Below are 12234 nucleotides of genomic sequence, written 5' to 3' on the forward strand. Positions count from 1 at the left end.
ACATATTGGTGCTTCAAAGTCTGTTTTCCCAGCTGTGTCAATGCTGGATCATCATCATTGACAGCATAGGTTCTGCCGTCCCCACGCTGTTCAGTTTCTCCGGGCTCCATCAGTATTGCTCCCCCTCCCAGCCCCAGTCGGCTACTGGGTACTGGGGGGCTGGTGCTGCATTCGGGTTTGGAGCCTGATGTGCTCCCCTGTAAGCAACTCTTTGTCTTGGGCCTCCTTGTGCCTGGGGTTGATAGCCTCGCCTCTGATAATTTCGCTGCAATTCAGGGCATTCTCGGGACCAGTGTCCTTCTGCTCCACAGCTGTAACAGGCAGTCCAAGACACATTGTCAGGATTCCCTGGATTCCGAGCCCTTTGTCCTCCCCACACGGATCCACCACGCCCTCTCTGCGGTCCACCGGTCCCCCAATTCCCTACGGGTTGACGCTGCCTTGGTGCATTGGCGGGCCAACGATCATCAGGGTAGAGACCCGGATCCTGATCTGGCCAGTCAGGCACAGGATCGGGCTGAGGCCTTGCCACCATTATAGTCTTATTTAGTTCTTTCGGTTCTTTTTTCTTCGCATTATATTTTTCGCGAGCCTCACCCAGCTGCAGCCTAAGCAGCTGCGCCTGTGCTTCATCTAACTCTTTCTTTTGTTTGTTCGTCAAATCCTGTTCCTGCTGAAGTCTGTGGGTCACATGTCTCTCCCACTGCACCGAGTCTGCAACGGCAAAATCTGGGTTCTTTTCCAAGTCAACTGCAACCTGGTTGGGCAGCCCTGCCAGCACTGCCGAACGAAACCACGCTCTACTTTCACCCTCCTTCCCCGGATGTATTCCTGTTTCTAACAACCATTGTTCCTTTGCTTTAGCTAAACACTCTCTGGGTTTCTTTTTGGGATCCCAAATAATTTTTGGAATGGCTCCAAAGTTAGGAGTTGGGTCCTTCTCCCGAACTGCATCTGCTAAGTCACTCTGCACCTCATGATATTTCAGGTCATTTGCATATCTGGTTGTTTGAGCTATCTGCTCTACATCTGCTAACCCACCACCCAGCATACAACGTCCGGCCAAAGTGCGAAAGTCGCCCAGCGCTAATTCTTCTCCTTCCCAATGTTCTCCCTTGGTTATTGGTGGAAGTTGTTTAACCAATGCTTCCAAATCTCTCACCTTATAGGCGCGATAAACTGGTTCGTTCTTTGGACCTGCTATTAGAGGCAGACTTAAACCAGGGTCAGGAGCTCCTTGTTCAAAACTCACTCTTCTACTCTTCCTCAACTTTCCTTTCCCCTTTGAGCTCTTAAATATGGGCTGTCTCTGTGCTTGGTCTCTCTTCACACTTCTTTTCCTCAAAATTAGGCTTGTACTTGGTTGGGGTTCAGCTCCTCCATCTTCGTCCTCCTCATCGTCTTCTTCTGATGACGTCGCACGGTCTTCATTCTCCTCTTCTGGCCCTCCCTGCATTACTCTCTGCTTTATAACCTCCAATGCCGTTAATGCCTCTATGGACGCACGTAGGGCCTCATGCATTTGTCCATACACTTCTCCTTCAGTTTTTAACACCAAGCTCAGAGGTATTTTATCACCCAGCCCTTTCTGTTGGGATATAATAGGTTTACTTACCTCAACCTCCATCGCTTGGCACTCTTTCTCTGCTGATTTTGATACTCCAGGGGAAGCCAAGCGAACAGCTTTCTTAAGCTGTTCGAGCTGATCCTTCAGAGGTTTGCATCCCCTTTTCCTACTAGGTGTCGCACCCGAGCTGTCAGCCATTCTCTGAAACACAGACTTACCTCTTCCAATGGCGTTGGTCGACTCCACCTTCTTGGTCTAGGTCACCCAGACACGCTTAACTTTCAGTTTCAGTCTTCGTCTCGCTGTTCTCGCAACCACTGGCTCCTCTTCCCCTGCTCGGTGATACACAAAGTTTAACCCAGCCCTTTAGACGCTGTCCTCGCGTTCTCAAGCGTTGACACTCAATCAAAATTATTCGCCCTCAAAGTGTTAATATATGACACCAGCAACCCTTATGCGCAACGCGCTCATCTCCGTATACTTACCTCTCCAATAGTTCCTCGGATTAGTGTTTTTTCATTTATTTTAAACCCATTAACGGCGCTGCGCGTCCCTTATATACTTTACAGCAACACACCCTCAAGCATCCCGTACTAATAAATCTAAAACCAAGAAATCACCTTTATGACATTATGTCAAAACTTTCTCCATGTTGCACAGCCTGCCACAGGTTTAACAAAAAAATCGCTGCCCGAGAAGGCTCCCACATATCAAGGTGGTCGTTTTCACAAACTTCCAGCAGACCCTCAAATAAACAAAAACAACGACCCAGGCAGGCTTCCAGTTCAGCCTCCTCAATTTCTATGCACACTGAAAACTCATGGGGAGATTCTTCTGTCTCCCCGTGTCCTACACAATTCACCTCCAAATGATCCCCTACAATTGAAATTTCAGTGTGGAATGACGCAGAGATTAACATTTCCTTATTTATTCACTATATGTAACCTGAATTTTCTCTCTCTTATCAAATAACAAAGGTTATCTTTACAATTTGTTATTGAACTACTAATTAAGTTGCTTTTTATGGTGTCAGTGATAAACTGCCCCTAAAAAGTCCACTTTATTGCGTGCTCATTGAGTTACTCCTATCAAAACTATTTAACAAGTTCAATTTACACATACTCATTAATTTGTCACGCTTATTAGTGGCTCATGGTTGCTTAAAGCCTATGTCTGACTTGACCACAGAGTTAGAGCATCATTCAATCCTCTCAGGATGACCACTCCACTTACTCTGCATCCAGTCAGCTCATGAATTAACAACCCTTGCAGACTGTAACCCTTTTATTTTTTGTTTATGCCTTCAAATCCACCTTAAATCTTCTTTACCTAAACGTTGGTTTTAAACACAAACAATTCTTATATTCTATTTTAAACGCTGTCACCATTCATATGTTTACAATGTTGTTATTTACTAAGCCAGCATTTTAACTGCAGACATTTATCCACATTTGCAAACAATAGTTATAGAGCTGAATGACACACAAAACCGAAAGCATAGTCCTCTCATGCGCTCTGCATCAGCTGCCTCATTTGCATGCACACACACTCTTCATCTAAGAATAACAGCAGGCAGTCAGTGCATTGCTGACTCGACCCAGAGATCTTTTTTAATACAGAGACGTCTTATATTTACAACTGCACAGATTTTAAACCTTTTAACACCTATCAAATTTCGACAAATTTAACATAACCGTTTTTTGCAATCAATTAACCAGTATCAAGACTTTAACTGTTTCTGGCCTCATTTCTAAAATCCCTAACTCAATTTAAAAGCGTCTACCAACCCAAACTTTTTGAAGTTTTAGGTTAAAGTTACACGCCCGAAGACCACTTCTGCTGGCCAAAAAAGCGCAGATACCGTTGCAAACGGTAAGGAGACTCGTAACTCCTAGCTATTTTGGAGGTTCCCAAGTTCTCCCCGGTTGCCAACCGTACTAACCCTATTCGCCGATAGGTCAGGGCCAAGCGTCCTTGGCCGGGAGGGAGCGTTACCTCCGAGAACTGCGCTTCCTAGCAGACTCGAACTGCCGTTCTAGAATAATTTATAATACTTTGAAACACCAATCAACACCCGAAACAAGTGTATAACTGAAGTAGGTGCAACCTAGTGGTCAAATGGAGACTCCAACTCACAAAATGACCGCTCAGGTCCACTCTTATGACCAAATTTGGACTCTAACCAACACAATAACCAATTCCCTACCAAACTACTTGAGACTCTAACTCAATTTCTTTGGGACTTCAACCCAATATTTAAACTTTTTCCTGGCAGACTCAAACTGCTTTAGCAGACTTTACTGCTTTCATTTCTTCTTAGCAGAACTCTAACTGTTTCAACTCATGAAATTTTCATCAAAATCAAAACAGACATCCACCAGTAATTTCAGTGAGTAGACTTAAATTTTATCATGTCCAATTTGGCACACTTTGGAAATAATTCAACAGGTAGTGCCTTACCTTTTGGATAAGCCGGCTTATGCCCACTCACTTAGACCACTGGAATTCACGTCTGCCCGTCAGACCACCCAAGACCCCGGATTTCTCCGTCCACACCTCCAACTCTCCCTCCTCAATAACCGGACGAAGCCCCCAAATGTTAAGATTCAGTATTGAGGAAGGGTACAAGAGGTGACCGAAGAATAACCACACCGATCCGGCCGGGTAAAGTCAAACGATGATTTTAATGAATACACGCGTGGGAAGAGAACTCTGTACGCAGACAGGAAGTAGTCTTCGACTTAATCAAAGCATGAACAGATATTTTATAGCATCAGGGTTTATTTACTGACGCCCCTTCATACGTCACAGATATATTTTATACATAGATCAGATCAACATCATGACTTTTCACCTAGAAAATCATCTTCTATTTTCATGGCTAGCCCTTCCTGTCTACCTTTCAGTTCTTGTCTTGTTCCTCTTTCTTGCCGAGACACCAAGAAACGGTTCCTCTTTTACCAAGACAATTTTGCAGTTACAGCCAAACATAACTAACCTCTCCTCTAAATAAATCTAATTTAAAGTGTGTGTGTGTGTGTGTGTGTTGACCTCACATGCTCTTTGTGTCACCTCTTACACTTCTGACCTTTTACCAGACCAGAAGCTCACTGAGACTATGTGTATGTCTTCTACTAAATAAATGTTTTAATCAAGAACCTCTACTAAAACCTTAATATAAAATGATAAAGCTATCTGTTACATTGTTAAAACCTCGTCTTAGCCTGCGGCTCAAAATAACTTCCTGCTTCTTTCTGCATACAACTTCCTGTCAGCCTGCAACTCAGTCTTTCTGAAAGAGACACTGTCTAAACCTTGGAATGCAATATCCATGCTGCAAATTATATTATTAATGCAATAACAATTATTTAACAATAGCAGTAAAATAATTTCCCTCCTCGACACCTGCCTTTCACTAAATGTTACTCAGCCTCCTTGCAACCTTGGGATAGATAAACAGTTCAGATACACAGATACAAGTAGTCAAAATGGGACTAGGCCAAAAAACAGCAGTCCAAAGATGAACATGTAGAGCTTGGCCAACTACCAGTCAGTATGTTTTTATTTTTTAAATTATTAAGTACCCAGTCATACAAGTCTTTGATCCTATTGATTGAAACCTGATACCAAACGTAATGATTGTATGTTTATTATTATTTATAGTTTATTTTGCCATTCTTCAGGTTAATGGAAAACATGAGTATTTGAATTGTATTTAATACCATTCATTATTCATTATGCCAGTGTTTCCCAACCTTTGGGAGCCACGCCACATATTTCACATTAGAAAAATCACACAGCATCATGTTAGGGCCTTCATCTGGGTTGGAGGTTTCTCCAGGACCCAGGTCAGATTGACTACTTTTTCTTTACAAATATTTATGTATTGCTATTATGTACTGTGTCATCTCACAGCATGACTATTATGTAATTTCTTCTTCACCTTCTTATGTTTTACTGGTAGTTGGCAACCATTTAATTAGAGCAAGGCAGTTGCACTGCCCTCTAGTGGAAGAGAATGTAATTGTTCTGCCGGTTACTCATGCCGATTGCTTAGAGTACTGATCAGATGGAACCAGATCACGGCACACCGGATCACACCTCAGTGGTTGGGAAACACTGTATTATGCACTGTAGATTTATGACCTTCACACTAAATGTGAAGGTCAAGTGTCAGTTCTGATATTTCCACCTTCCAAAACTCTTTTGTCTGCTCACTGTTATATCTCTGCATTAAAACTCTGTGGATCAGAACTTACCAGGTTGTTTAAATAGAACCAATTAATGTAACAGATCACTTAACCTTGCACACACAAAGCCAGGCACCTTACAAGAAACACTTACTCCTACGTGCTGGAATAATCAATAATATACCATAAGGTAAGTATATCCGATTAGACTCCGTGTAACACACATAAACACAGATGATGTTCTGTAGCTGAACGACATCTTATCCCAGAATCAGTCAGAAAATCTATTTTAAACTTTTAAAATATGTGTCATTTGATAAATTGTGCAAGATTTTATTTATGAACATCAGAGAAAAAGACAGAATATCCTGAGTAATTGTCTTCAGCGTATTCACCCGAAGGCCTTACTAGACAAAACTGAGAGAAGATGCAGATCAGATCCATTTTTTAATGACTGAAATCTGACTTAAATGGAAATGTGTGTGCCCACGAGCAAGACGTTGTTGAGAAATAGAGTGGGAAAAAAGTTTGAAACCTAGTTTAAACTGTGAATGACTGCAGCAGTTCTTCCTCAGACCGAGTCTGCTGTCTCATCATTATAAGTCTGTACTGAACACAAGTTTAAATCATTTTGTCATTCTACTCATGCCCGCAAGACACTATCGCGTCACTGTATCTTGTCTCCTATTCTATTACAGCTCCTCAAAATCTGATTGCTCTTATCAGAAAACTGGCTGGTATAATTATTTCAGCAACTGACTGCCATAAAACACCATGTCTGTCACAGAAACTCGCTAATGATTCACAGCTCAGGTCACCAAGTGAGAAGTTTGCAGGAAGATTTTTGCTTCCTCAGAAAGTATTTCTAGTGCTTTTTCCCTCCTGCATCATGTGAAGTGAGGTTAATCATCTTTTTATCTTTTATTTCTTTTCACTTTTTATTGTAGACTTAATTTGCACAATAATCTAAACTAACAAAAATGACACATGCAAAAATCACATTTGGTCACATTAAGAGAAGCTGATCAAACGAAAACCAACAGATACAGGATCATTTCTCATCTTAAAAGAGTCATTTAATATATATTGAGCATTTGAGTGTTGCTATAATTTGGATATTGTGAAATACTGTGGGATTTATTGAATTCTGCTGTCGGGGCTAAGAGCTTAATGTCTTCTTTCCAAAGCTAGCAAAGGTGCAAAGGTTCAAGCTTGCATTATATGTATGTGCTGAAGTAGCTGCCAACAAATTCAAGCATATAGTGGACTATCTGATCTCATTTATCATTTTTATTTACAGGCAATGGGAGAGCCTGTGAGTACTTTGTGAATAGTTCTGTTTTGGGCTTAGAGAGTTCAGTGATCCCAGCAAACATCGCTGAGACAGAAGTTTTGTGTCTCTGGACAAAAATGGTCAAAGGCTGTAGCCAAAAGTGTGATTATGAGGCAGCCAGCCAGAGGAGACACATCAAATAATAGTCCAGTCATACCCTCTCATACAAACCAGGGAAAAACAATCATACAGTACTGTGGAAAGAGCCATCTTTCTTTACATTTTCCTTCTTAGGAACCAGGCTTTCTGTCATTTTTTTAAAGTGGTCTTGACACTTGATCTTCAAGTGATCTCCTCCAGGATTTGTAAAGGTCTTTCAGCAGTCTTTGGTTGTGGTGTTTTCCTCTTCTTGTCTGTCTGGTCTAGGCATCGACTCAAAATTATACGTTTTTGTTTGAAGTGAACTGAAGACAGTCATGAAAAGTGAGTGAAGAACTTATCAGACAGGAACCTCATTGAACCTGAAAAGAAGGCACTAGCCAAAGGACTCCATTTTGCCATTTCTCCACAACAGCTGCCCACAGTGGATCTAATCACAGCCACGAAAACAACAATCCATCCTAGCTCCCCTTGTGGGGAACACACCCCATTACATCAAAAACTCCACTGACTTTACCAACAAGTTCCAGAAACTTCCTCTGGATCCGGATTAAACCAAAATGTTCTTTGATGTGGTTTCACTCTTCACTTGCATACCTGAGGCAGTGGAGACTGTCAGAAAACGACTACAGCAAGACAGTTCCTTAGAAAAGAGAATCAGCTTTACCCCCGATAACATCTGCAAACTGTTAGACCTCTGCGTTACCACCACATATTTTAAATACAACAAGGGTGTCTACAGACAAAAACATGGATGTGCCATGGGCTCTCCGGTGTCACCCACTGTGGCCAACATTTACATGGAGGAAATGGACAGTAAAGCCCTTGGCAGCACGTAGCCACTGGTACAAATACGTGGATGACAACAGGGTCGAAATCAAAAGCCAAGAAGTTTAAGCCTTCACATCAACTCAGTGGATAAAGTTCAACAGGGAAGACACAAAGGACAACAGTTTGCCACTTCAGTACTGTGCTGTGCACGTTGAGGAGAATGGAAACCTCAACACAGAAGTTTACTGGAAGCCCACACACACAGACCAGTACCTACTCTTGGACTTGGACGCGCTGGAACACAAACTTGGAGTAATCAGGACCCTGCAACACTGGGCAGAAAACATTTCCTCAGAGGTAGAAGGGAAAGAAAAGGAACACATACATGTAAAGAAAGCTTTTAAAACATAGTTATCTTAGTTGGGCTTTCATCAAATCAGTGAAGATGAGTTTTAGTCAAGACAGCTCATTGAAAGTTTGTATTAATTTACCAAACTGCAGTATAAATCCCTTTTTTTCCTTTTGCGCAAGTACCAGGATGGCCGAGTGGTTAAGGCGTTGGACTTAAGTTCCAATGAGCAAATGCTCTCGTGGGTTCAAACCCCACTCCTGGTACACACCTTTTCCACACCTTGGCTCATGTGATGATCAATAGTGGGCCAATGAACCCTTTAATATACAACTCCCACTAGGGAATCTCCATCATTTGGTCTTAGAAATGAAGAAGCTTCTTGGATGAGAGGTGAAACATCTTCAAGAAACTCAAAGAAGTCTAGTCGCTTTTCTTTCCAAGCTCCTTAGCTGTTAGCATTGTTAAATTTGCTGAACAACAATTAAGTTATAGAAACCTTGCGACCTTGCAACAAGGTCCAGAAAGCTTTTCTAGTCGACATTTAGAAAGGCCATCTGGCCGACAGCTGGGAAAAATCAGACAATTACAGGATGCTTAAATGTAAATTTTGAGATTTCATTCTAGTCATTAAAACAAGCACTTAAAGACACAAACATGTCTGACTTCCCAGCCCAGACTGCTTGAGAATTAAAACTTTCTTTTTTTCTTTTTTTACTGTGAAGAGGAGATTCATTGCTCTATGTTTTCAGTCTCTACCTCACTGCATTACCTCAGTACTTATAATTCAAAAAACTCACCAGTGAAGCCTCAGATTGTTGTCTTTGCACTGACTTTGGTACAAAATCGCTTTGATAGCTGCAGCTGTAGGTTTTGCATATTAAATATGCATAAAATTGAGGAAAATTGAAAGAAAAACAAATCTGGCTGTAATAAGTCTGTGACTGTTGATTAATCTTAGTATCTTAAAGTGGACCTTTCAACCTCTACAATATTTTCTGTTATACTGTTACAATCATTGATAGTCACATCAAACAAGGTCATCCATCCATCCATTCTCTTCCACTTATCGGGGTTGCAGGAGCATTGGAGCCTATTCTCGCTACCATAGGGTGAGAGGCAGGTTATACCCTGGACAAATCAACAAGACCAAAGAAGGCCAAAGATTCAAAATAATAAAGGCGAAATATGTGCAGCAATCGCAAATGTAGGCTTCACGCTGCTCTCAGTTCTTGCTTTCAGACAGTTTTTCTACTCTTGGCTCTCTATGATGCAAATGGTGCTGATATCTGTAATATGGTGGCACGTTGCTCTGACTGTGACCACACAGGCCCCATCCACCTGATATTCAAAACGACTAAAACAGTCTCTATTGCAAGGTGCAGGAAATTTCAAGAAAGCTGTCTTAAAGGCATCGAGAAGGGAGCAAGAACAGCTTGTTTCAGAGAGTAAATGAACTGAGAGGTTGAACCAAAGCCCAGCATAACATAAACATTTCAAATATGTTTTGAAATGAAATGATATATGAAATAATGAAAACTAGTCCAAGAATTTAAAAAAAGGAGATGGAAATGAGCATAAAAGGTCCTCTTAAAAGCTAACTTCAAAATTAATTCTCTTCAAATGTATATTCAGTTAACCCAAATTTATAAAGGCCCCTGGGTTTATAAGTTGAATGAACTTAAAACGACCTGCTGTAAAGTAAACTTTTATTGGAATTTCTTTTGTGGGGTAGTGTGATATTTGCTGTGAGATTTCATAACATGTTTAGCTGCCATTGCAGTGTCACAAAATAAGATTGGCCAGTAATTACACCCTGCAGTGCAGCCAAGTAGGTGACTGTGACTAATGACCTGGTTACTACTTTCATATCTAGGAAGCAAGTAACAAGGCTTCTTTATGTGCTGGGGCTTTCCATACAGTCAGCTATGTATTTAAACTTCTAGTCCTTATATATTCACTACACATACCTGCTGCAATCACACAGATTCCATCAAGAATGCAATTATCTAAAAAGAGATGGTCGACAAATTGGCAACGAGTGACAGGAGAGGTGATTTTTTTAATTTCTCTCATGCAGAAAATTATAATTGGTTAATAAGTAAAAGGAGAGTGACAGGGGCAGGAATTAATCACATTATTTAAAGTCCTGAACTGCTGAAGGTACTAGCATCTGCTAAAAAGTAATTCATCTACCACCTAGTTTTTAATTTGTATTTTGGTTCCTCAGTCATCAGGACAGACCTGCTGTTTGTGCAGGGTTGTTACTCAGTGTTGCCTCATAATGTGGACAGCATCTGCTCCAGGAGGGTCAGACCTGGATGTGTTAGTGTTAGTACAAAAGTGCACAAAGCAGATGACCCGAATTGCACAATTCGTAACCTAAAAACTTTGTGCAGAAAAGTGAAAAAGAGAGAGAGGGAGAAAAATGTAGAAAATATGAGGCAGAAAGATGAAGGACTGAAAAATGGTTTACGGAAGCTTTTGAAATAACATAAGAGGAAAAGAATTGCTCTGGCATATCCAAAAGACAGAGATACATAACAATGAAGGAAAACAGAAAAGATGGTTGGAGAGAATATCAAAAAGGTCTTTGTGTGTGTCAAGAAGGCAAGACAGGAGAATGAAAATTAAAGTACAACTAAAAACAGCCAAAGTGTCTCTTCTGATTAAAAATAAATAAATAAATAAAACACTGAGATGTGGGCAGAGAAACTCAGAAAAACAACACTAATTAAATCAGAAAAAGTCTTGCTGAGAAACAGGGTGGAGAGGAACAGAAAGAGAAACCACAATGAAAGCTCTGTTGCTATTATTTCAAAGGACTTGGGATGTTGCTATGTTGAGTACGTGTGTTTGTTCACACTAGGGATGTTTCTTATGACTAATTTACTAGTTGTAGTACATCTAATGGATGAGGTTAAACATGGACAATAATCAAAATGCAGCTGAAAAGTGTGACGCCATGCATAACACTGTACACGCTCAGTGTCAGATGCTGAGTGTTGCTAACATTAGCAGTGGTTGTGCCAGCTGCCTTCTTTCCCTGCAAATTAACATCCACCCGCTGTGCTAGATGTAGTTCTGCATTGCTCTGGGCGAGCGGTAATCTGCCAGCTTATTCTGAGGCAACAAGGCAGAGAAGGCTGGTGTCATCTGCTCGGGCTAAAAGTCTGTGTAACATCTGCATAACATCTCAGAAGTGACAGTTAACTGGCAGTGTAAAATAATACAATTAGAATAATTGCTCCACCAAGTATGTATAGCAAGGGTGGCAGTATTTAAAAACCTAGTCAACTAGTCGCTCACACCCCTGGTTCAAAAAGGGGAGGCAAAAACTGGAAGGTGAATGGCCAGCTTGGCTAAATAGCAAAATGAAAGGGGGGCAAACATTACATTTTCAGCCAATAGGAGGATGATATGTCCTCAGCATCGATGGCAATGCCAATGATACCTAGCTAACAGCAGTACACTTACCATACATTTTTGTATGTTTTCTATTACATGCTATATGGTGAAGTCAGAGCCAACATAACAGCAAAACTTTAACAAAATGTATAATTAACTGCAGTCATTTATTTTAATGTCATTTCTTTTAAGTCTATAATTGAGATCAAACCACCCTGATGGGTTACTGAACAAGTACAGGGGTCCCTTGTTTATCCTCATTTATCGCGGGAGTTACGTTCTAAAAATCCGCGAAGTAGCCAACTTTATTGTTTACAATTATTATGGATGTTTTATGGCTGTAAAACCCGTCACTACACCCTTTATACACTTTTCTCCGACAGGCTTGAACATGTTCACACTTTTCTCTATGGTTTAAACACTGCAAAAGTTCAAACCTTCGTAGAAAAATAAGTCCATTGTTATAAAATAAAACCAAAGGGACCAATGGTGCAAAACGTTTCATCGACATTTTTGT

The 12234-nt window shown here is 40.9% G+C and overlaps 1 protein-coding gene and 1 non-coding gene across 3 annotated transcripts in view; one reads left to right on the forward strand and one right to left on the reverse strand.

The window, feature by feature from the left end:
• The window catches only part of LOC146687183 (contactin-associated protein-like 4), a 157875-nt gene that overhangs the window by 76531 nt on the left and 69110 nt on the right, over positions 1 to 12234 (reverse strand). The gene's annotated exons all lie outside the window — the stretch shown is intronic.
• trnal-uaa (transfer RNA leucine (anticodon UAA)) lies at positions 8493 to 8575 on the forward strand. The gene has a single exon. It is a non-coding gene; the product is annotated as a tRNA-Leu (tRNA).

The sequence above is a fragment of the Copadichromis virginalis genome, linkage group LG18 (genome assembly GCF_057382275.1).
Source record: "Copadichromis virginalis isolate Kocher_CV1m ecotype Utaka linkage group LG18, C_Virginalis_male_GT1.1, whole genome shotgun sequence".
NCBI lineage: Eukaryota > Metazoa > Chordata > Actinopteri > Cichliformes > Cichlidae > Copadichromis > Copadichromis virginalis.